Source organism: Miniopterus schreibersii (genome assembly GCF_964146895.1).
Source record: "Miniopterus schreibersii genome assembly, chromosome: X".
Lineage (NCBI taxonomy): Eukaryota > Metazoa > Chordata > Mammalia > Chiroptera > Miniopteridae > Miniopterus > Miniopterus schreibersii.
Window position 1 is genome coordinate 71,314,503 of NC_138104.1, and position 26,163 is coordinate 71,340,665.

The 26,163-nt window shown below is 39.8% G+C and overlaps 1 long non-coding RNA gene across 1 annotated transcript; it reads left to right on the forward strand.

Annotated features, from left to right (window-relative positions):
• The first annotated feature begins 4,878 nt into the window (after positions 1-4,878).
• LOC308551377 lies at positions 4,879-23,942 on the forward strand. Its single transcript, XR_013998017.1, has 3 exons — positions 4,879-5,162; positions 6,748-6,929; positions 23,294-23,942. It is a non-coding gene; the product is annotated as an uncharacterized lncRNA (long non-coding RNA).
• The last annotated feature ends 2,221 nt before the right edge of the window (positions 23,943-26,163 follow it).

Consider the following 26,163-nt stretch of genomic DNA (forward strand, 5'->3'; position numbering starts at 1 on the left):
ATATTCAATATAATCCTTATCAAAATATCACTAGGTTATTTGAGATTTTTTCCCCTTGACAAAATAATGCTAAGGTTCACCTGCAAGAATAAATATGTGAGAATAGGCAAAAATTTTCTGAAAAAGATAACAAGAGGCCTGGCTATGTGGCTCAGGTGGTTGGAGCATCATCCATACACCAAAAGGCTGTGGGTTCAATTCTCCCTCAGGGCAAATACCTAGTCAATGGCGCTCTCACTCTCTCTCTCGCTCTCTCAAATCAATAAAAAAAAATACTCTTGGGTGAGGATTTTAAAAAATAAAAAAATAAAAGATAACAAGAGGCCTGGCCCTACATGATATGAAACTATAGTATAAAGTTGCATTAATTAAAAAGGGGTGGCACTGGTGCAGACACAGACATTCATATCAATGGAACAGAACAGAATGTGCAGAACTACACCCAAGCACATATGACAACTTCATGTATGAAAAAAGGTGACATTTCAAATTAATGGGCCAAAAATTATTATTCAATAGATGGCATTGAGACAACTGACTTAGCATTTGAGAGGGAAAAGGGGTTAGACCCCTATCTTAAAACCTGTCCCAAAATAAATTGCAGACTAATCAAAGATTTAACTATAAAACTGAAACCATGAATTGACTAACAGGAAACATGAATCAGTCAGTTTCAATATACAATTTTTTTAAGGCATAAAATGAAACACATAAGCAATAAAGGAAATAATTGATAACTTGACCATGTCAGTTTAAACAAAATTCCTCTCTTCATATACTACAAGCAAAGTCAAAATACAACAAATAAGCATGGGGAACGTTTGTGCAAATACATACATAATATTTATTTCAACATTACTTCTTATAACAATGATAAAAATAGAAGAAAATAGTACCTATTAAGAGGGAGCTAGTTAATTAATTCTGATACATTTATAAAATGCAATATATGAATTTGTTTTTTTAATGAATTAATTGTATATTGACCTGGAAAGTTGTTAATGATAAACTGTTATGTGGAAAAAAACAAGTTGCAGAACTTCCACTGGTGTGAAAAACAGAGTATGTGCATATTTGTCTTTATAGAGAGAGAGATGTGTTTGTATATGCATAGAAAATATCTGGGAAAATGTAGACCAAGCGGTTAACAGTTACTGTCTCTAGAAATTGGTATTGGGACAGAAGAGGGTTAAATAAGGCCTTCTCTTTTTAATTTATACATTCTTTCATTCAACAAACAATGACTGAACTTCTATTACGTGGCAGTATTGTTTTAGGTCCTGGGAATATGGATGAGGCCTCTGTTCTTAGTGTTGAAGGAGAGCCAGGCAATAAACAATTACATAAATGAACAGCACAATTTCGGACACAATTTCCACACAAGTTCTATGCAGGAAAAAAAAAAAAAAAGAAAGAAAGAAAGAAAAGAAAAACCATGAGGTGATACGACAGAAAGGTACAGGGAAATAATTGGGTGAGCTATTGCACATTGCATGGTTGGGGAGGTGTCTCTGAGGAGGTGATAATTTAGCTGAGACCTAAATGACAATATGGAGCCAGCCACCAGAAACTCAAGAAGAAAAGCATTCCAAAGAGAAGGAACACTCAGTGCAAAGGCCCAAAGTCAAGAGCAACCTTGGTGTGCTTCAGAAACAGAGGCCAGTGTAGCTGGAGCTTGGTAAGTGTAGAAGAGAGTCAGGGAAGCTGACTGAGGGTCAAATACATCATGTGTATATTGATTATTTTTCTTTTATCTTTTTTACAAGTTTATGATAATTTTTTAAAAATAACAATAACAGCCCAGCTGGCATGGCTCAGTGGTTTAGCATCTACCTATGATCCAGGAGATCGAGGTTTGATTCCCGGTCAGGGCACATGCCTGGGTTGTGGGCTCGATCCCCAGTTGGAGGCGTGCTGGAATCAGCTGATCAATGACAACTCTCTCATCATTTATGTTTCAACTCTGTCCCTCTCCCTATCTCTCTCTGAAATCAATAAAAACATATTTTTTAAAAAACACACAACAATAACATATTAATGTCTTAAAAGAGAGTAAGAGAATCAAATAGACTAGCTCCATCACCTACTGGCTGTGTTACCTTAGTCAAGTTAATCTCACTAAGCCTCAGTTTCTTCACTTGTAAAATGAGGGAAAGTATACTCATCTCAGAGGGCCAAAGTGCAAACCTATGTAAAGGATTGTTTTGGTCAAGGCTCTTTTGGATGCAAGAACATAAACCTAGTCAAGCTAGATCAAAAGTCAGAAATGTGCCTGGCTGGGGATGGCTCAACGGTTGAACATCGACCTAGGATCCAGGAGATCGTGGTTTGATTCCCAGTCAGGGCACATGCCCCTGTTGCAGGCTCAGTCTCCAGTAGGGGGTGTGCTGGAAACAGCTGATCAATGACAACTCTTTCATCATTTATGTTTCAACTCTCTCCCTCTCCCTTGCTCAATCTGAAATCAATAAACTTGTTTGTTTGTTTGTTTGTTTTAAATTTTAAAAAAAAAGTAAGAAATGCAAGGGCAAGAAGTTAAGTACAGTAAGAGCTCATTAAGCCTGGAGCTGCAAGAAAATTCTGGATGATGCATGGACCTCTGTTCTAGAGCTTTGCCATTAACGTGACTCATCTACACTACATGTCTGCTTCTCTCTGCACATTTCCCCCATGCTCCTCACTCAACTCAGAATTGCAGCTTGCACTTGACCTGGTCCATAATGCTCACTCCTCACCAGCATCCTGTTCTACTGGGCCTGTTGGCTCAACTAACTAGCAACTCCCTTCTGGAGCTCTTATTTCACATTCGCAAAAGAGCAGTCTGATTGGCCCACCTCATCTTTTCAAGTGGGTCATAAAACTCACAGGTTGTGGGGCTGGCCTTGGATCAGGTGCAATTGGCTGTACCCTAAGGGAGGGGAGGATATAGTCCATAGATAGGCGTTGCTTGACCATTCAGCAGGAGCTTTAAGTAAAACACATTATTCCAGAGGGGGTGTAAGGACGGCAGGCAAGAAGTGGCATTTCTGATGTATGCATGTGGCAGAGTGATTGGCACATAGTAGGTGTTCAACAAATGGTCATAATTATTAATAGTAACATTATCCCACCTCTTACAGGGAGCCTTCTCAGAATTCTCAAGTTTCCCAAACTCCCCTCCCCCCCAGAACAGAACCTGTACTTCAGGAATCATCCAATTAAGAAATTGATGAAATTCCTTCATTCAGGACAGACTTTGAAGGCCTCCTAGTTATGAAGTACTGTGCTGCGCTGGCAGGAAGGATACACAAATGAATCAGGCCCTTCTGGCCTCAAGGGTCTCCCAGGATAGTGCAAGAGAAAAGGGAACCTAAGCCAGGAGATATTCAAAGATAGGGAGATCTGGGAGTTCAGAGAAGGGCAAAGACTATTGTTTATCCATATGTATGCTTGTCTCCTGGATACCTCCCCTTAGATGTCCCAAAGGCACCTCCAACTAAACATATTTAAAACTGATCTCATCTGTCCCCTCCCAAACATGTTCCTCTTCTCTGATTCCTTGTCTCAATGAGGCAAGTTCATCCACCCCAGTTGCCCAAGCTTGAAACCTGAGCTGCACCCGCTTACAATGTCAGCTGTTGCAGTTGCTAAAGTTGTCCCTGAACCTTTGGTGCGTGTTTGTCTTGCCCCAAAGGTCAGAACTAATAATAAACTTGAGCATTGCTGCAGGATGGAGACAGACAAGACCCGGAGTTCACTACGGTTGATTTCGGATTTGGCCCCTGGTATCAATGGGCACAATTCCTTTCAAGAAAATGGGTGGGCAAGAGCCTAAAATATGTTCATGCCATTTTCCCAGTAATTCGGCTCCTAAATCAATATCCACCTGCCCTCACTCACAAACAGGAAAGGCTCTGAGCACAAAACTATTCTTTGCAGGACTATTTTCTGATGGTCAAACACAGGGAAGTAGTCTTAATATCCAAAAAGAAGGAAGAGTTAAGTGAATCGTGGCACAGCTGTCTGATGGAACATTCTACAACCATTACTGAGGGATGACGGCTGTGGAGATTCTATAGCAACAGGGAAAAATTATTATGCTGTAACTAAGGATACAGGGTTATGTGTACATTCCAATTGCAACAACGTAAAAACTGCGTGGGCTCAGGATCTGCTGGTGGATATTTAAAATGCCATATATTAAAAAAAAAACAAAAAACGAAAAAAAAAAACACCTAAACTCTCTTTATGTAAACTATGAACATCTCTGAGCTTTTTTTTTTTGGGGGGGGGGGCCTTGCTTTTTTTTTTTTTTGTCTTTTTCATCAACCAGTCAGCCCCTTTTGTACCAGGCCCAGGCCCTCCGTTAGGTGCTGGGGGTTGGAAGGTGAATCACCCATGGTCCTTTTTCTCTTGTAGGTTAGGGTAAAAGAAGAAAGAGATACAAAAATAAACGGTTTCAAAATTTATGGGTCACTCTGTGTGGGCCCACTTGAGGACGTGTGCAGGCACGGTCACCCCCTGGCGGTCACCTGACTACCTGCCGTTGGGCGGCGCTAACTTCCTTCTAGACAGCGGCTTCCACGCTTGAGCGCCCAAGCCCAGGCTAAGTTCTCAGCGCGTCCAAGACTCCTCCCTCTCCCCTCTTCTGGGACTTCCATCTCCTGGGAGGCGCTTCAGCCCGAACTGGACCCAAGTTCACCCCACATCGCTACCCTCACTCGAGCTCCTTCCTCCCCCAAAGCCCCGTTCCCGCTCCAATCTGCAGGATTACGTCATTATCACTGGTTCGCATGCGCTCCCACTACCAGCCAATCGGAGCGCCTCTGCCACAAGTGGGGCGGAGTTTCGGGCTCCGGAGTTCTTTCCCTTTTCCAATGTAAAAAGGGGCGGCACCCTGCTCGTAAGAGATTAATGGAGGCACACTCGTGGTACTGAGACAGCGAAACCCAAGAAAAGCTTCGAACCCCGAAGTTCCGCCTTCGTCCCACCTCCTCCCGAGACACACCGCTCCTTTCTGACTATTCGACTCCGGCCTCCAAGCGTGGGAATCGAAGCCGGGCCCCGTGTACATCTTATTCGCCCGCCGCTCCCCGGTGTGCACGTACGCCCGGGCGGGGCCCGCGGAAGGCTGATGCAATCTGGCCGGGCAGGCGGGGCATGTTGGATGAGAGGGGTACCAGGTATTGAAGAGGAATGTTCCAGCCCGTTTAATAACGCTAGTCAAAGTGAAACCCTAATATAGAAGGAGAACTTTGTGCCCTTTCTTGAGAGCTGGTGGACAGTGTCTATTAAAAATTTTAAATGCGTGATATCCTATTGGCTCAGCCATCCCATTTCTATATATACACCCAGGACTCCTAGAACAATGCATGAAAATCACGGAGAGGGCTTGTTAAAAAGCAGGTTGTTGCAGCCCACGCACAGAATTTCTCATTCAGTAGATTTGGAGTAGGGCCTGAGAATTTGCATTTCTAACAAGTTTGGGGTAATGCTGATGCTAACTGGTTGGGGGAACGCACACTTCAAGAACCTTTTTATCTAGAAGGGGGAAAAACTTTGCAAGGAAGCATGTATGAACAAGTATAACCCTTGCTAGTTTGTTTGCAGTAATAAAAAATTGAAAGCATCACTAGGAGGGTGATTTTATCAGTTAAAAGTGGGATACATCTCTAAAAACTTATGTGGAAAGATATTGACTGTGGTGGTGGTAATAATGATGATGATAGCTAATATTTACTGCGCACTGACACTGTCCCAGGCACTGTGCTAAAGACTTTATACTCATTTAATTCTGCAAGAACTCTTGCTAGTATGGACCATGCCTAAGTAACCCTATATTTCCAGACCAGAAGAGGTTCTGGCACCAAGGATCTTGTCAGTATGTTTGTGGCCAAATATAATCTGACCCATCCCCAGTTTGATGGAGGAGACAAAAATACAGGCAGAAGAAGGCTGTAGGAGCTCAGAGGAATGGATGAGGCAGGCTTTCAGGAGGAGGTAGAACCTGAAAGGTATGTAAGAGTTCGCCAAAAGAGAGGAAAAGGCCATCTGAGACTAAATGAGTGAGTGGCAAAATATCCCATTCCCAGACTTTAGGACTTCAAAGGCCAAACAATATTTTAAAACTTTGTGAGATGACCTCAAATGCTGTCGAGGCTGAGGAGCAACAGGAACTCTCAGTCATGCAAAAGGGCACAGCTACTTTTAAAGATAGTTTGGCTGTTTCTTACGAAACTAAACATACTCTTACCATATACGCCAGCAATCACATTCCGTGGTATTTACCCAAAGGAGTTGAAAACTCATGTCCGCTACAAAGATTCTTTGCTCAACCAAGCTTCAGTCAGGCTCTCTGAACTCCCTCCCCAACAAGGCCCATCCATGTAATTCCTTGTAGAATCCAGTTTTAGCAAGAATGCTGATGGGCCACTTTAATGTTAATTCCCCACCCTTAATATCTGACCAACTACTTATCCCCACTATGCCACAGGTGATATCTGAGCACCTTGGCCTGCCTTCAGCAAGAATCCTGTTAAGTCAGTTCACTCAGAACCCTCTCAGACTTGATGTTTCCTCTTAGTAATTTTCTATCCACCAATGCACCCTCAACTTGCTCCTTAGCTATAAATCCCTATTTGTTCTGGTTGTATTCAGAATTAAGCCCAATTCTATATTGGAGTCTCTCTTCCCATATTGCAATAATTTAACAAATAAAATGTATCTTCACTGCTTTAACTTCTGTCTGACTATGGTTCTCATTAACAGTTTTTGTTGCCACAACTCGGATCTGGATGACAACCACCATCAGACCCTCAGGTGGGACAACTACGCCTCCCAGCTCCCACCAAGACCTTCTGTCTCCAGTTTGCTTGCTCATTTGGGTATCCAGTAGTGAGCCTGAATCCAACCAAAGTCCAGTGCTCCAGATAAATGTCCACTGAAGCACAGTAAGGATTGATTTTGATTCTTAAGATTCTGCATATACTCTAGAAGCTGGATTACAATCCTAGGCAAGCAGCGGCCAGTTAGAGCAGTTAGAGTCCTAGGTCTCTCCATTTGTAACAAGCTGGGCTAGAATGCCAGGCAAGTAGCTGTTTCTAAGTAGCTTGGTTAGAGTCTAATTTGTAAGAGGCTAGTCTCTGTAAGGAACAGAGCCTGGGTTAGAATCTCAGGATTCTCTGTTCATAAGTATAAATCTGCCATTAGTCAATAACATGGGAACTTCTCAATCACTGACTATATGTTTTGCCACTAAGGTCCACTTTCGTTCTCACTAGCAAAACTTTACTAAAAGGTCTCTTTTTAAATCTTTATTTATTGATTGAGAGGGAGGGAGAATTCTTTGGTTGACTCTTGTATGTGCCCTGACTGGGGATCAAACCCACAACCTTGGTGTATTGGGTTGACGCTTTAACCAACTGAGCTACTAGGCCAGGACTACTGAAAACTCTCTTGAGCTACAGTGGCCCCTCTGTGGTTCCTGGGATATGCCCAGATTAGTCCACCTACAGGGAGTGCTAGAGCAAAAAGGAACAAAAATCTCAGATGCACGACGTTCTTCTTTTTTCTCTTGGTATGAAAAAGCCAAAGAGATGCTAATAATTCAAACCTCATTCAAGCTATTGAGGTTCTTAAACAATGTCTTCAGAAAAATTGTTTTGACCCAGTAACCCTCTAGCATCCTCCATAGCATCCTCATATTCTCCTTGAAGCTCTCTTTTATATCTTCCTCTCCCAGAATGCCCCTCACCAATAGCACCTCCGTCCCTCACCTCCTGATAACTGTAAGGTTCACTGGGCCTGCATCTCTTGTAGATGAAGCCCAGGGTGCAGCCAGTACTCATTCTCAAATGAGGCCAACAGAAGAGATAATATTTAAACCTTGATTGGTTCAAATTACATGCCGTCATCAAGGACTTTCCTGGCCCCCAGAAAGAAAGAGAAAGACATTGAATTTAGGATTGTTTGGGGAGTATATTCTCCAGGATTCCCTCATTTGTATCAACTTATCCACCCATTGGTTGTACCTGGGTTTGCCTCCCTTTGGTTTGAAAAGGTCAAATGAAACACCATTCCTGAGGGCCCTCAAGGGTCTCAGACTACCCCTGATTCCTACTGGAAACTAAGGGAATTAAGAAAAAAAATGCCAGGAGTCATCCTCAAGTCTGTCCCACCAAAACTGATTGATCGTGTATTCTGAATTGTAATCAACAAAAACATGAAACTGTGGCTAACTATTGCCATCTATTTAAGACAACATGGGGGCAGGGAGGTGGGAGAGGGTAAAAGGGGGATAAATGGTGATGGAAGGGGACTTGACTTGGGGTGGTGAACTCACAATATGATATACCAAAGGTGTATTATAGAATTATACACCTGAAACCTATATAATTTTATTAACCGATGTCACTCCAGTGAATTTACTGAGTTGAATTTTAAAAAAAGACAACATGAAAAGAACATTTGGGACTGGAACTGACTTCCCAAACAGCTTCTGATCTGACCACAAGCTTCGTAAATGGTCTCAGACTGGAACTCCGTGACACATTACAGAGGAATAGTATTAACTGGCAAAATGCAAACATGTGTGAGCTCCAGACATTAGCCCAGCATTATGAAGGTAGTACTTTAAAAAATATACAATACAAGCTTATGGTATTGCAATTAAAACAGCTAGAAATTGGTCAAATATATGGTGACAGAAGATTTGACTTTCGGTGATGAGCACACAATGAAATATACAGATCATGTATCATACAAATGTATACCTGAAACCTATATAATCTTATTAATCAATGTCTCCCCAATAAATTTAATTTTAAAAAACAGTTAGAAATACCTGGACATTTTAATCTATGGCAAACTCCAAAATCATGTTCTCCCGTTGATTGGGACACTTGCCAAAATTATAAGGAAAAAGACACTGGGCCTGGGAGCGCCTGGACCTCCCAAGGAAGAAAAAAGCTGGAGCCCCCTCCTCACCAGACCCTTCTCTGGGGGAGTAAATGTCCAATGCCCTAAACTGCCATTAAACTTGCAAGAGGAAATAACCCTACAAGTTGAAGGGTACCCCACCTCATTTCTCATCATAGCAGGGCAACATGTTCTATTCTTAGCACCTCATATTTCCTGCTACACTTACTTGGAGTCACCAAACTGCACCAATGGAGGATTTTGGTCATTTATTTCATGATTTGTCTCTATCACAGCTCCTTAAAATTTCTATTGGACCTCTTTTTTTTGGATTAAACAATTAACATTTATTTCTCACAATTCTGGATGCAAAGAATTTTAAGATCAAGGTGCTGGTAGATTAAGTCTGGTGAGGGTCACTGGTTTGCAGATGGCTGCCTTCTCATGTCTTTACATGGCCTTCCCTTGTGCATGCATGAAGTGAGAGATTATCTTCTGTCTCTTTCTCTTTTTATAAGGCATTAATCCCATCATGAAAGCCCCACCCTCATTACCTAATGGAACCTTAATTACTTCCAAAGGCCCCACCTCCAAATACCATCTCAGGGCTTCAACATATGAAGTGGGGGCAGGGACCACAAACATTCAGTCCATAGCACCCATGACAGGATACTATATAACAATTAGAATGAACAAGTTGCAAGTTGTAACTACATGTATCAGGATGAATGAACTTCAAAACTGTAATGTTGAATGAAAAAAGATAGTCATAAAAGAAAACACACTCTATGATCCCATTTATATAAAGTTCAAAATCAGTAATATTAATGTGTGCTGTTAGACATTAGGAGGCTAGTTATATTTGGGACAGGGGAGTAACAATCCAAAAGAGACATGAGAAAGACTTCTGGGATCACAATATTTTTGTGTTTCTAGATCTGGGTCCTGGTTGTTTTTCATCTTTTGTTTTTGTTTTTATTTTCATTTTACCTCTTAAAATGCAACACAGGCTTTTTACTCCCTTTCACCTCTATGTCCACTAACAACTTTGTCCAACTTCTCTGAGTTCCTTTATTCACTTCAACGTAATAACTATTTCACTGAAGATTTAAATCAGCTATTAGAATTCCCTCTTCTTTATGGGCAAAAAATTCCACTGATATTGGATGTATATGGGATGCAGAACCCTTTAAGGTAAAAATAGATCTTTCCATGATCCTCCCCAGGATTCCTCACTATCATTTAAAGCCAGAAGGACTTGAAGGGCTCTGCTAATAATTCAAGTTTCGTAAAACAAAAACTTCTAGTCCCCATCAGTAGTCCATGTAATAATACCATTCTGGCCATCTAAAAAACAAATGATCTGTTAGGCCAAGATCCAAAATCCAATAAAATTGTCAAATCCAGATTTCCCTTGGTGCCTAATCCTAATGCTATCCTGTCAGCTATCCCTTCCAACATCCAATATTTCACAGTCATCTATTTGTATTTGCCTTTTTTAGTATCCTCCTTAATAGGGAATCTCAATACTTCTTTGCCTACACCTAGGATAACCAACAGTATACTTGGACTGTTATGCCCCAAGGATTTACCAAGGCACCTCGCTACTTCTGTGCACCCCAAATGCCAATTGGAGTGACTTAAAATTACCAAGGGAGCCCTGGCCGGTGTGGCTCAGTTGATTGGGTGTCATCAGGTGCACCTAAAGGTTACAGGTTGGATTCCCAGTCAAGGCACATGCCCGAGTTGCGGGCTTGATCCCCAGTAGGGGACGTACAGGAGGCAGCCCATCTATGTCTTGCTTTCACATGGATGTTTCTCTCTCTTCCTCCCCCCTCCTTCCTCTCTCTCTGAAAATTAATAAAATATCTTTTAAAATAATATATATTTTTAATTACCAGAAGATTTCACTTTAATCCAATAGGTAGATGACTTCCTTCTATGTTGTGACAGTTAAGACAATTTGGACACTAAATACCTTCTTAAAGCATTAGCAGGAAAAGGCCACAAGGTGGCCAGCAAGAAAATTTAGCTATGCTCTCTGTCTCATATCTGAGTCACGCTATTTCAGCCACAGATAAAACTATCTACACAGACTGAGACTTTACTCTCAACTTTTTCCTCTCCCTGAAACAAAAGGACAACTGAGAGGTTTTAGGGTCTTGTGGGTTATCGTAGGAAAGGGATACCTAATTTCTCTATGATTGCCTCACTCTCTACGCCATGACTCGAGAGGCATGTAGTCTGGAGCCCCCATGCAAAGATGCTTTTGATTACCTGAGAGTCCTCTGCTTTCATTACCCACCCTTGGACATCCCAAATACTCCCTCCCTTGTTCCTTGTTTGTGCATGAATGAGAGGATAATGTCCTTGGAGTATTATCTCAGAAGCATAATGGACACCAAAGAACTCTGGGATATTATCATTGGGCCTTAGACCCTGTAGCTAAGGTGTATCTCCATTGCCTGTGACTTGTTGCTATAAATGCCAAATTTGTCCAAGCTACTTCTGATTTAGTATTAGGTCATCTGCTTAACATACATGTTCCCCATGTTGTGCAGACCCTATTGCTTAATGAAAACACAGCACTTTTCTGTGTCTGACTTACCTCATGAATACTGCTCTTATGATCCTTTGCATTTCTGTAGTATCAATTGTAATGACTCCTTTCTCGTTTCTGATTTTGAGTCTTCTCTCTTTTTCCCTTATAAGTCTAGCCAATCGCTTGCCAATTTTGTTTATCTTTTCAAACATACACTACCCCACACCCACACGCAAACCTCCTCATTATCAACATCACTCACCAGAATGATACAATTTTCAAAATTGATGAACCTATATTAACACATCATAATCACCCAAAGTCCATAGATTACCTTACGGTTCATTGTTGTTGTACATTTTATAGGTTTGGACAAGTGTATAATAACATGTATCTGTCATTATAATATCATAAAGAATATTTTCATTTTCCTAAAATCCTCTTTGCTCCACCTATTCATCCCTCCCCCCACTCCAAACCTTGGCAACCACTGATCATTTTACTGTCTCCATAGTTTTGCATTTCCCAGAGCGTTATATAGTTGGAATCATACAGTGTGTAGCCTTTTCAGATTGGCTTTTTTTTACTTAGCAATATACCTTTAAGTTTTTTCCATGTCTTTTTATGGCTTGATATCTCATTTTTTTTATTGAATAATTTTCCATTATCTGGATGTAGTACAGGTTATTTATCCATTCACCTATTAAAGGACATCCTGGTTGCTTCCAAGTTTTGGTAATTATTAATAAAGCTGCTTTAAACATCCATGTACAAGTTTTTGTGTAAACAGATTATCAGCTCCTTTGAGTAAATACCACGGAGCACAATTGCTGGATCATATGGTAAGAGTATGTTTAGTTTTGTAAGAAACTACCAAACTTTATTCCAAAGTGGCTGTACTATTTTGTATTTCCACTAACAATAAACAAGAGCTTCTGCTTCACATCTTCACCACTATTTGGTGTTTTCATTGTTCAAGATTTTGGTCATCCTAATAGGTGTGAAGTGGTATCTCATTGTTGTTTTAATTTGCATTTCCCTGATAACATATAATTTCACATCCTTATTTGCCATTTATTTACTTTCTTTGGTGAGGTGTCTGTCAAGATCTTTGGACCATTTTTTAATCAGGTGGTATGTTTTCTTATTGATGAGTTTTAAGAATTCATTGTAGCCCAGCCGGGCGTGGCTCAGCGGTTGAGCGTTGACCTAGGATCCAGGTGATCGGGGCTCGATTCTTGGTCAGGGCACATGCCCGGGTTGCGGGCTGCAGCCAATCAATGACTCTCATCATTGATGTTTCTATATTTCTCTCTCCATCTCCTTTCCTCTCTCTGAAATCAATAAAGTTATATTTTTTTAAAAAATAATTCATTGTATATTTTGGATAACAGTCCTTTATTAGATGTGTCTTTTGCAAATATTTTCTCTCAGTCTGTGGCTTGTCTTCTAACTCTCTTGACATTGTCTTTCATAGACAGATTTTAATTTTTTTTTTAATCCTCACAAGGAGATATTTTTTCCATTGCTTTTTAGAGAGAGTAGAAGGGAGGAAGAGAGAGAGAGAGAGAGAAAGAGAGAGAGAGAAACTTCGATGTGAGAGACACATAGATTGGTTGCCTCCTGCACACACCCCAACCAGAGCTGAGGATCGAGCCTGCAACCAAGGTATTTGCCCTTGATCGGAATCAAACCCAAACCCTTCAGTCTGCAGGCTGATACTCTAACCACTGAGCAAAACCAGCTAAGGCAGAAGATTTTAATTTTAATGAGGTACAACTTATATTTATTTTATAGATCATTCCTTTGGTGTTGTATCTAAAAAGTTATTTGCATGCCCAAGATCATCAAGGTTTTTTATTATGTTATTTTCTAAAATTTTATTTTCATATTATACATTTAGGTCTATAATCAATATTGAGTTGATTTTTGTAAAGGATGTAAGGTCTGTGTCTAGATTCATTTTTCTGTATGTGGATGTCCAGTTGTTCTAGGACCATTTGTTGAAGAAAATATCTTTGCTCCATTGTGTCAAAGATCAGTTGGCTATATTTATATTTTGGACTCTCTATTCTGTTCCATTGATCTACTTATCTATTCTTTCTCACTGTCTTGAGTATGGTAGCTATATAGTAGGTCTTGAAGTCAGATAACATCAATCCTCCAGTTTTGTTCTTCTCCTTCAATAATGTCTGGCTTTTCATATCAACTTCTGAATTACTTTTTTATCCACAAAGTAGCTTGCTGGGATTTTTACTGGGATTGCATTGAATTTATAGATCAATTTGGGGAAAAATGACATCTTGAAAATATGGAGCCTTCCTATCCATGAGCATAGGCTAACTCTTCATTTATTTTGCTCTCTTTTGATTTTATTCATTAATACTTTATTGTTTTCATCATATAGATCTTGTACATATTTTGTTAGATTTAAACCTAAATATTTAATTTGGGGGCAATAATATAAACGATATTTATGTTGACTTTTTATATTAGCATTGTATCCTGAAACTTTACTATAATCACTTATTAGTTTCAGTTTTTTGTTAATTCTTTCAGATTTTCTGCACAGGCAATCATGTCATCTATGAGCAAAGAGTTTTATCTCTTCCTTCCCAATCTGTATACATTTTTTTCCCATTTCTTGTCTTATTGCATTAGCAAGGACTTTCAGTATTATGTTTAAAAAGAGTGGTAAGAGGGAATATCCTTGCTCAGCCAGCGTGGCTCAGTGGTTAAGCATCGACCTAAGATCCAGAAGATTGAGGTTCAATCCTGGTCCGGGGCTAGATCCCCAGTAAGGGGTGTGCAGGAGGCAGCCAATCAATGACCCTCTCCCTTCCTCTCTCTGAGAAGTCAATTTAAAAAAAAACAAAACATATTTAAAGAGAGAATACCCTTGCCTTGTAGCTGATCCTAGTGGGAAAGCTTCAGGATTCTTACCATTAACTAGAATGTTAGATGTAGATTTTTCATAGTCTTTATCAAGTTGAGAAAGTTCACCTATATTCCTGGTTTACTGAGTTTTTATCATGAATGGTGTTGAATTTTGTCAATTGCTTTTCCTGCATCTTTTGATATAATCATATGATATTTCTTTTTAGTTAGTTGAAGTAATGGATTTCATTTATTGATTTTCAAATGTTGAAACAGTCTTGCATGACTGAGACAATTCCCACTTACTCATGGTGTATAATTCTTTTTATACATTGTTGGATTTGATTTGCCAATATTTCATTAAGGATTTCTATATCTAATAACCTAAATTTAAAAATACAATGTAGGTGACATTAGCATCATGGTGGATTAAGAAGACCTTTCTTTGTATCTCTCTTTAAATTTATAAGTTGGACAAAGATAATCCAACAAAGGTTTCTCTGTTCCACACATAAATATACATGAGAGATGCATGCATCGATACATCTGAAGGTGGGGGTATCTGAATGAATAGAGGAAGCAGGATAGAGGGAAGGAAAGGGATAATGTCCAGACCATTTTGGCATCTGCCGCAGCCCAAGTTAACACAGTAGCAGTTGGAGGAGTCAGGCTTCTGCCTTCACATTCTGGCTAGGCAGAAGATAAGAAGGGGAAAAAACAGCTTCTGTACCTGAGAAGCTGGCTCCCATCGCCCACATATATTGCAACAGAAGCTTGTAGCAGCAGCATAGCCACATCTAAAAGCATAGTGGTACCAGCAGCCATAAGTAACGAAGTGTCATTGCTACAGGCTCACAAACCTGACTGCCCCCACCTGTCATATCCCCTTCCATGGTGGTGGTGTCCCAAAACCAAGGCAACCCAGATACAGCAAGGACACCCACAACCCCAGGGTGTGCAGCAATTTCAAAAACCAAAGCAACACCCCCACCACAATAATCCCAGAGGATTAAGTAGCACAGGTAAGGGAAAATAAAAACTTGTACTGTAGCGCCATCTACTGGAAAACAAAAGGCCATGACTTAGCAACCTGCTGATTTAAGAGCAAAACTGTATCTGAACAAATAAAGAGTTCAGTACCTCAAATGCACAGGCAAATAAACAATCCATCAATTACCATGCATAACCAAGGTAACATGGTAACCCAGAAAGGAAACATCTCCAGTAACCAAACTCAAGGTCATGGAAGACTGTGATTTAAATAACAGTGAATTCAAAATTTGAGTGATGAGAGAGAAAAAATTTGAGTAATGAAGAAATTCAATGAGATACAAGAAAACTCAGACAGTTCAATGAGGAATAAAACTAATGAGGAAAAGGAATACTTTAAGAAAGAGATTAAAACTGTAAAAAAGAACCAAACACAAGTACTGGAGCTGAAGAACTCAATAAATAAGATAAAGAATACATTATAGAGCATTGAAAATAGAGCAGAACAGATGGAAGAGAGAATTAGCAAGCTCAAAGATAGAAACCTAGAAATTATGCAGATGGAAGAAGAGAGCTAAGAATTTTTGTTAATAATATGGGAACTATCTGACCCCATTACAAAGAGCAATATAAGGATAATGGGTATCCCAGAAGGAGAAAAGAGAGAAAGAGAAAGAAACAAAGAGCCTATTCATACATATAATTGATGGGAACTTCCCAAACCCAGGGAAGGAGCTGGACATTCAAATACAGGAAGCTAACAGAACACCTAATTATCTCAGTGCAAAAGACCTTCTCCAAGACACATATTAAAACTGTCAAAGTTTATTATAGACAAGAATTCTCAAGGCATCCAGCGTGGGGGGTGGGGGTATAGTAAACCACAAAGAAAACACCATATGATTATCATCAGATGTCTCAGTAAAAACTCTTCAAGCCAAGAGAGAGTGGAATGACATGATTATCTATGTAGAAAGTCCAATTAAAACTACAAAAAAATCTGATAGAAATAAGTTTATCAAGTTTTCAGGATATAATATCCATATCCATACAGAAATCAATTGTATTTTTATGTACTAGCAGTGAATAATTAGAAATTGAAATTTTTTAATGTTATTTATTGATTTTAGAGAGAGAGGAAGGGAGAGGGAGAGAGAGAAACACTGACATGAGAAACTTCAATCAGTTGCCTCCCATATGCACCCAACCCTAGGGGCCGAACCCACAACTTGGGCATGTGCCCTGACTGGGAATTGAACCAGTGACTACCTGGTGCAGGGGACGACTTTCAACCAACTGAGGAACACCGTCCAAGGCTAGAAATTGAAAATTTTAAAATACCCTTTAGAGCTTGTCTGGGCATGGCTCAACCGTTGAGCATCGGCCTAGGATCCAGAAGATTGGGGTTTGATTCCCGGTCAGGGCGCATGCCTGGGTTGCGGCTCGATCCCCAGTCGGGGGTGTGCAGGAGGCAGCCGATCAATGACTCTCTCATCATTGATGCTTCTCTCTCTCTCTCCCTTCCTCTCTCTGAAATCAATAAAGATATATTTTTTAAAAATACCATTTATAATAGCATTTAAAATACAAAATATTTAGAGATAAATATAAAAAATGTGAAAGACCTGTACAAAATATTGCTGAGAAAAATTAAGAAAGCCTAAGTAAATGGAGAAATATATCTTGTTGGTGAGTCAAAGACTCAATATTGTTAACATGTCAATTCTCCCTCCACATTGATCTATAAATTCAATACAATCCCAGTCAAATAAACAAGTTGATTCTAAAATTCACATGGAAATGCAAAAGACCCCCAAAGAAGGGAAACAACTCCAAGAAAGAACAAAGCTGAAGAACTAAGACTATCTAGTTTCAAAAATTATGAAGTTACAATAATCAAAACATTGTGGTATCCAGTCACAGGGATGTAAAGTATAGCATAGGGAATACAGTCAATAATTATTGTAATTAGGTATGGTGCCAGGTTGGAAATATAGGGGGGAACACTTTGAAAAGTATGATTGTCTAACCACCATACTGAATACCTGAAACTGATACAAAATAATATTGAATGTCAACTGTAATTGAAAAATAAAATAGCATTGTGGTATTGGCATAAATATAGAAAAATACAGCAATGGGACAGAACAAAGTTTCCAGAAATAAACTCACACATATATAGAGAATTGATTTTTTATTATAGATTTCAGAGAGAGGAAGGGAGAGGGAGATAGAAACATCAATGATGGGAGAGAGTCATTGATCAGCTGCTTCCTGCATACCCCTGACTGGGGATCGAGCCGCAACCTGAGCATGTGCCCTGACCAGGAATCGAACTTTGACCTCATGGTTCATAGGTTGATGCTCAACCACTGAGCCACACTGGCCAAGCTATAGACAATTGATTTTTGACAAAAGCACTAAGGCAATGCAATAGAAAAAGGACAGTTTTCTCAACTCATGCTACTAGAACTACTGGGTAACTATATGCTAAAAAAAAAATGAACACTGATCCATACCTTGTGCAGTATGCAAAAATTAATGCAAAATGGGTCATAGACCTAAATCTAAAACATAAAACTATAAAAACTTATAAAAGGAAACAGAAAAAAAACCTTTGTAATCTTATGATAGGTAAAGATTCATTAGGTATGACACAAAAAAATATGATTCATAAAAAAAATTAAGATGAAATTAAACTATCAAAAGTAAAAAAAAATTCTCTTCAGAAGACACAGGTCAACAAATAGTGTTGCCAAAATTGGATACCCATATGCAAAAGAATGAAACTGAACCCTTACCTTATACCATATACAAAAAATTAACTCAAAATAGATCAGAGACCCCTCAATGACTCTCTCACTATTGGTATTTCTATCTACCTCTCTCTCTCCCCCTTCTTCTCTCTGAAAGTCAATAAAAACATATTTTTTAAAAAATAGATCAGACCTAAATGTAAGAGCTAAAACTATAAAACTCTTAGAAGAAAACATGGGGGGAAGCTTCACGACATTGGATTTGGCAATGATTTCTTGGATATGACAGTAAAAGTACAGGCAACAAAAGAAAAAGTTGGAATACATCAAAATAAAAAATTGTGCAGAGGCATGGAACAGACTGACATATCTCCATGGGCAGGGGGAACGGGAAGAAATTAACCAAAGAACTTATATCCATATATGCATAGCCCATGGACACAGACAATAGTGTGGTAAAGGTTTGGGATGGGGTAGTGGCTGGGCAGACAGGGGCAAAGAGAGGAAAATGGGGGACATCTGTAATATTGTCAAAAATAGAAATATATATATTTTTAAAAAGAAAATAGCATTTAAAAGAGACATAGCAGCCCAGTTGACATGGCTCAGTGGTTGTACATTGATCTATGAATCAGGAGGTCATGGTTCGATTTCCAGTCAGGGCACTTGCCTGGGTTGTGGGTTTGATCTACAGATTGAAGAATCACAGGAGCTCCCCAGAATCTGAGGGAACCCAGCAGGATCAGGGGATCTGGTGAGCAGCCAATCAATGACTCTCTCATCACCGGCATTCCTATCTCTCTCTCCCTCACCTTTCCTCTCTTCCTGGGAAAAAAAAAGAGAGAGAGAGAGACATAACAATTCCATCACCTTTGCATTTTTGTATAACTTTAAAATAATTTCATAACATAAGATAAATCAAAAGAATTGTAATTTTAAACGGGGTTTCTTTTTTCCAGGTGTTTGCTGTCTGGTTTTTATTCTAAAATGGAATGAAGTTAGATGGTTTTAAGTAGGAAAATGATGTGATCTGATAATTTACACAAATTAATTTTTCCCATTCTCTGTAATGCAGCAGCACAATGCTGGCACATTATTGAATAAATCAACAAATAAGTTCAATTACACCCCACGTCTTATTTTGTCTCTTGAATAAATAAATAAACATTTGCTCAACCAAAAAAAAAAAAAAATCAAAAATTGTGCATTAAAGGACAAAATCAACAGAATGGAAAAGCAACCTACAAATGGGAGAAAGTAATTGCAAATCATATATCTGATAAGGGGTTAATGTGCAGAATATATGAAGAACTTCCACAACTAAATAACAAAAATCAAACAACCCAACTTAAAAATGGGCAAAAAGTCATTACTCAAAGAAGATATACAGATGAACAATAAACACATAAAAAGATGCTAAACATCACTAACCAATAGAGAAGTGAGAATCAAACCCACAATGAGATACCACTTCACAACAATTAGGGCGACTACTATAAATAAAAAAGAAATGAAATGTTGGCAAGGATGTAGAGAAACTGGAACCTTACAGCACTGTTGGTGGGGATGTAAAATGGTGCAGGTACTACAGAAAACAAAATGGTGGTTCCTCAAAAAAATTAAAAATATAATTACCATATGATCCAGAAATCCCACTTCTGGATAAATACCTAAAAGAATTGAAAGCAGGGAATAAATATTTGTACAGCTAAGCTCAAAGTAGCATTATTCACCGTAGCCAAAAGGTGGAAGCAACCAAAGTGTTCATCAACAAATACATGAGTAAACAAAATATTGTATATACTACAAACAAATATTATTCAGCCTTAAAAAGGAAGGAAATTCTGATGCATGCTGCAACATGGATGAACCTTGAAAACATTATGCTAAATGAAATGAGCCAATCACAAAAGGACAAATACTGTATGAGGTACCAAGAGTAGTCAAATTAAGAGACAGAAACTGCTCAGTTGGCATGGCTCAGCCATTGAGCATCGACCTAGGATGCAGGAGAACACAATTCGATTCTCAGTCAGGGCACATGCCCGGGTTGCAGGCTCGATCCCCAGCAAGGGGGTGTGCAGGAGGCAGCCAATCAATGACTCCCTCTCATCACTGATGTTTCTATCTCTCTCTGTCTTTCTCTCCCTCTCCCTTCTTCTCTCTCTGAAATCAATAATTTTTTTTAAAAAAAGAAACAAAGTACTATGATGGTTGCCAGGGGCGGCGAGGAGGAGGGGAGAGAATTAGTTAGTGTTTACTGGATACAGTTTTGCAAGATGAAAAGAGTTCTGAAGATAGATTATGGTGATGGTTGCACAATAATGTGAATGTATTTAATGCCACTGAACTGCACACTTGAAAATAGTTAAGGGAGGGGAAGAAGGTGGCCCCTTACAAGAAGCACAGTGCCCTTGCTCCCAGCCATGGACTGGATTTACAGCTAAAATACTGCATAGCCAGCTTGGAAAAACAAGAGGAATATACCTGAGTGGAAATATTTCAACTAAGGAGCACTGAAGAAACATCATAGAGTCTGGTAAGAGAGGGGGCGCATAGAAAGGGGGAGTCCCCCCTGAAGCCAGTGCCTGGCTGGAGGCCCGAAGGTTAGAGGCTGCAAAGCTCCCTCCCCTTGGAAGTGTGGACTGGCATCCAAAAGCTGGGATCTCAAACCCAGAGCAGAGGAGAAGGGAAGAAGAGCTGGTGCAAATAGGGCAGAGGGGCCCAGGGGAACAGTGTGCCTGCGAGGAGGGGACCACGCCTTCTCAGGGAAACAACACGCCTAAGGGTGGCAGTCAGGACTGGAGAGTTCCACCCCAGGTGCTGACCTCAGGAAAAGCTGTCCCATAGGGTGTGGCTTCCTATGGGCCTCAGGGTGGGGCCAGAGGGCTGCACTCGGCAGCCACCTACAGGGACTCTCTGCTTTCCTGTAAGGCATTGTACAGAGCCCCAGAAAACATTTGAACTGTGTGGCATGGGGAAGGGGAAGAGAGACCTCCTTCCACCAGAGAGGGACCAGAGCCACCAGAGTGGTGGATCCGGACTCCAGCCACTAGAGCTGCTGGTGGGGTGAATCAGAGATGTTTGACCCGCTCTGGCAGGAGACTGGTTAGCACACAAGGAGCTGCCCCACCTTTACTGAGATCAGCTGTACAGAGGACTTGCATGGGGCTGACTTTGTGACCCCTCTTGCTTGGTTCTGAGGTGTGGGGGTGCCGCAACCTCACAGGCCTGTGTGTTGCTTTGTGCATTTTTGAGATTTTGATTGCTGAACGGGCATCCACCTTCCTAGATTGCAATGGGGACACAGACCAGTGAAAGCTGGGATTTGTGTCTGCATTATGGAGAGTTTAAACTGAGCTCCCTGGGAGATCATCCAACCAGGCTTAGGAAAGGAGGGGAGGCTAGGAGCACCCCCATAACAGGAAAGGGGCGGGTTCAGCTCACTGAAGCCCCAGATATTCCCCGCAGGGCACAGGCCTGCGGGGGAAGGGAGAACAGCTCACAAAAGGACATTACAAGAATAAGACTCTCAGGGACTATTGTTTGGGAACTGGAGGAAAAGATTAAAACCCCTTCTGGGGGCTGGGCAGGCAACGTGCTCATTGGTGTCTTTTTCAGTCAAACCCACTGAAACCAGGCCACTGTAACTGCCCATACAGAAAAGGAAACAGACTGAATTCAATCTGAACCTGAAGCAGGCCAGTGTATGGGGAAGTAGAATTGGAGGGTAGGGTAAAAACTGAGGAGTTGGCTTTGAAGCAGAGACTAACTTTCCCACAGTGAGTGCCAGACAGTGAAGCCTCTAAGTAAGGGGAGCAATATCCCAAGCTACACTAGCCATTCTGCACCCTAAAGACTCTGAAGTAAGACCAGGCAACACAAGGGGGAGGCAAATTAGCTGACAGGTGGAGGTGGTCCACAGAGAGGCTCAGATCAGCCAACTACCTAAGGACACCAGAGCCAAACCCAGACAGCTCCTGACATTGGCTGACACACAAGTACCTCTCAGGAGACCCAAAATCAGCATACAAAACAGAGAGCCTCAGACAACATAAGCTGCCCAGAGGAAACTGACCTGATTGACTTTTCTTTTTTTAGAAAAAAGAGGAAAAAGAAAAATTTTTTTCTTTTTAAATTATTTAATTGTTTTTCATTTTTTAATTAATTTTTCAAAAATTTGTTTTGTTGCCCAGCCAAGCATGGCTCAGCGGTTGAGCATCGACCTAGGATCCAGGATATCAATGTTCGATTCCTGGTCAGGGCACATACCCGGGTTGCAGGCTTGATCGGCAATGGGGGCTGTGCAGGAGGCAGGCAATCAATGATTCTCTCATCACGGATGTTTCTGTCTCTCTCTCTTCTTCTTTCCTCTCTCTGAAATCAATAAAGATACTTTTTTTTTTTTTTAATTTGTTTTCTCTTGGTTTGATTGTTTTATTTGCTTTGTTGCGTTGTTTTGTTTTTGGTTCTATTATCAATATTTTCTTTGCTTTATTGCTGAGGTATTATCATTATAACCAATAAGTTTATTGCTTTCCTCTATAGTACCCCTATGTCTCTTATTGGACTCCCTTCATAACCTTGCTTTACCTCTCTCTCTTCTCATTCCATTGATATAGCTTTCTTTTTTCCTTTGTTCCCCTCTGCTTTTATTCTCTGTCTTCCTATCTTTTTGTTTGTTTTTGTTTGTCTCTCTATTTTATTTTTTCATTTCAACCATTTTCATATTCCTAAGCCCTACCCTTATTTTTTTTGCTCACCTTTCTTTCCAAATCTTTACTCTGCTCCTTTTATCCTCTAGTAGCTTCTCTATTTTTTACTTTTTATTTTATTTTATTTATTTATTTTAATATATCTTTATTGATTTCAGAGAGAGGAAAGGAGAGGGATAGAGAGAGATAGAAACATCAATGATGAGTCATTGATTGACCCTGCAACCCGGGCATGTGCCCTGATGGGGAATTGAACCCTGATCACCTGGATCCCAGGTCGAAGCTTAACCGCTGTGCCATGCCCGGCCGGGCTATTTTATTTTTTACTATTAGTAATAATATCCTTTTCTCTCTCTCTCTCTCTTTTTTTTTTTTTTTTTTTGCTTTAGCATTTTTGCTTTTACTTCATTCTCCCAATCTACTTTCCCTTGTGATGTTTTCATTGTGATTGTCAGGATATTTTGTAAGTCACTGTTTGTTTCCTAGCAGTTTGATTGTATTTTGTTTTGCCCTTTCAGGACCTGTACAACAACTCATATGACGTGGTTGGGGCTGAGCTTCTCAGCTCACCAACCTGAGAGAAGAATCCTCCCAAGAAGGGGTCAAAAACAATCTAGACCCAATCACAATAGGAGGGCCCAAAGAACCCACAAAAGAGACACCCACAAAAAGGGACACACCTAGAGCAAATAGCTCAGAAGTATAAAGAAAACACACCTTTGGGTCCCACTGGACATTTACTACAAAATCCCAACCCACAAGACTGGGAGACAGCAAATATATCTAATATACAGATACAAACACTAATAGTCACTAAAATGGGGAGACAAAGAAACAACCCCAAAACTAAAGAAAAGAAAAAAACCACCAGAAAAATACTTTGATGTGATGGAGTTAAGCAAGTTATCAGAAATAGAGTTCAGAGTAATGGTTATAAAGATGCTTAAGGAAATTAATGAGAACCAAAAGACACTTAATGGGAAGGTCCAGGAACTTAGTGAGACCATGAAAAAGAGATAGAAATAAGAACCAGGCAGAAATGAAGAATTCTTTATCTGATATCAAGAATTCTCTGGAAGGAATCAAAAGCAGGCTCAGTGAAGCAGAGGATAGAATGAGTGAATTAGCAGATAAGGTAGAAAAAAAAACACACCCAATCAGAGTAGCAAAAAGAAAAAACACTTAAAAATCATGAGGACAGTATAAGGGAACTTTGGGACAACATGAAGTTAAACAACTTTTGCATCATAGGGGCCCCAGGTGGGGAGGGAAGTGAGCAAGGGATAGAGAACCTGATGGAGGAAATAATGACAGAAAACTTCCCTACACTGGTGAAGGAGAAAGACACACAAGTTCAGGAAGCACAGAGGATCCAAGCGAGAGGAACCCAAAGAGACCCACTCCAAGACACATCATAATTAAAATGGCAAATGTTAAGGACAAAGAGAATATTAAGGGCTGCAAGAGAGAGAGAAGCAGTGACCTACAAGGGAACCCCCATAAGGCTGACAGCAGATTTCTCAACAGAAACACTTCGGGCCAGAAGAGAGTGGCATGAAGTTCTCAAAGAAATGAAAAGCAAGAACCTGCAACCAAGACTGCTTTATCCAGCAAGGCTATCATTTAAAATTGAAGGAGATATAAAGAGCTTCCCAGACAAAATAAAGCTAAAGGAGTTCAGTAACACCAAACCAGCATTGTAAGAAATACTAAAATGACTGCTTTAAGACGAAGAAATATTGAGAGAAAGGTACATGGGCATAAAGGGGAAAATGGCATTAAATAATTATATATTAATAGTAAGCTTAAAGGTAAATGGAATATATACTCCAATTAAAAAACATAGGATAGCTAAATGGCTAAGAAAGCATGACCCATATATATGCTGTCTACAAGATACTCATCTGAGAGCAAAAGATTCACACAGCCTAAAAGTGAAGGGACGGAAAAAATATTCCATGCAAATGGAAACAAAAAAAAAGCTGGAGTAGCAATACTTATTTCTGACAAAATAGACTTCAAAATAAAGACCATAACAAGAGACAAAGAAGGTCATTACATAATATTAAAGGGATCAATCCAACAGAAGGAAATAACCCTTATAAATATATATGCACCCAAAATAGGAGCACCTAAATATAAACCGTTTCTTGGTTGACTTTAAGAGGGAGATTGACAGCATGATAATGGGGGACTTTAACACCCCACTGTCATCATTGGACAGATCATCAAAACAAAAAATCAACAGGGAAGCACAGACCTTAAATGACACACTAGATCTAACAAATTTAATTGACATTTACAGACATTTCATCCCAAATCAGCAGAATACACATTCTTCTCAAGTGCACATGGCACATTCTCAAAAATAGACATGCTAGGGCACAAGGCAAGTCTCTACGTGTTCAAGAAGATTGAAATCATATCAAGCATCTTCTCAGATCACAATGGCATGAAAATAGAAATCAACCACTATAAAAAAAAAAAACCACAAAACCTCAAAAGTATTCAAACACATGGAGGCTCAATAGCATGTTACTAAACAATGAATGGGTTACCAATGAGATCAAGGGAGAAATCAAAAACTTCCTGGAGAAAAAAAATGAAAATGGACAGACAACAACCCAAAATCTATGGGACACAGCGAAAGCAGTCCTGAGAGGAAAATTCATAGCAGTACAGGCATACATCAAGAACCAAGAAAAAGCTCTACTAAACCATCTAACACAACACCTGAAAGAATTAGAAGGAGAACAGCAAGAAAAGCCCTGGGGAAGTAGAAGGAAGGAAATAATAAATATCAGAGCACTAATTAATGACATAGTGACTAAAGAAAACAATACAAAAGATCAATGAACCCAAAAGCTGGTTCTTTGAAAAGATAAATAAGATTGATGAACCTTTAGCCAGACTCACTAAGAAACAGAGAGGACCCAAATAAATAAAATCAGATATGAAAGAGGAGGTATAAGAATCACCCAACTGAAATACAAAGGTTCGTAAGAAAATACTATGAGCAACTATATGCCAACAAACTGGACAACCTGGGTGAAATGGACAAATTTCTAGAAGCATACAACCTTCCCAAGATGAATCAGGAAGAATTAGAAAACCTGAATAGGCTGATAGCAACTAATGAAATTGAAGCAGTAATAAAAATACTCCCAGCAAACAAAAGTCCTGGAGCACATGGATTGACAGACGAGTTTTACCAAACATTCAAAGAAGAATTAACACCTATTGTTCTTAAACTATTCCAGAAAATTCAAGAGGCAGGAAACTCCCAAACTCTTTCTATGAGGCCAGAATCATCCTAATCCCAAAAACAGATAAAGACATACAAAGAAAATTACAGGCCGATATCCCTGACGAACATAGACGCTAAAAT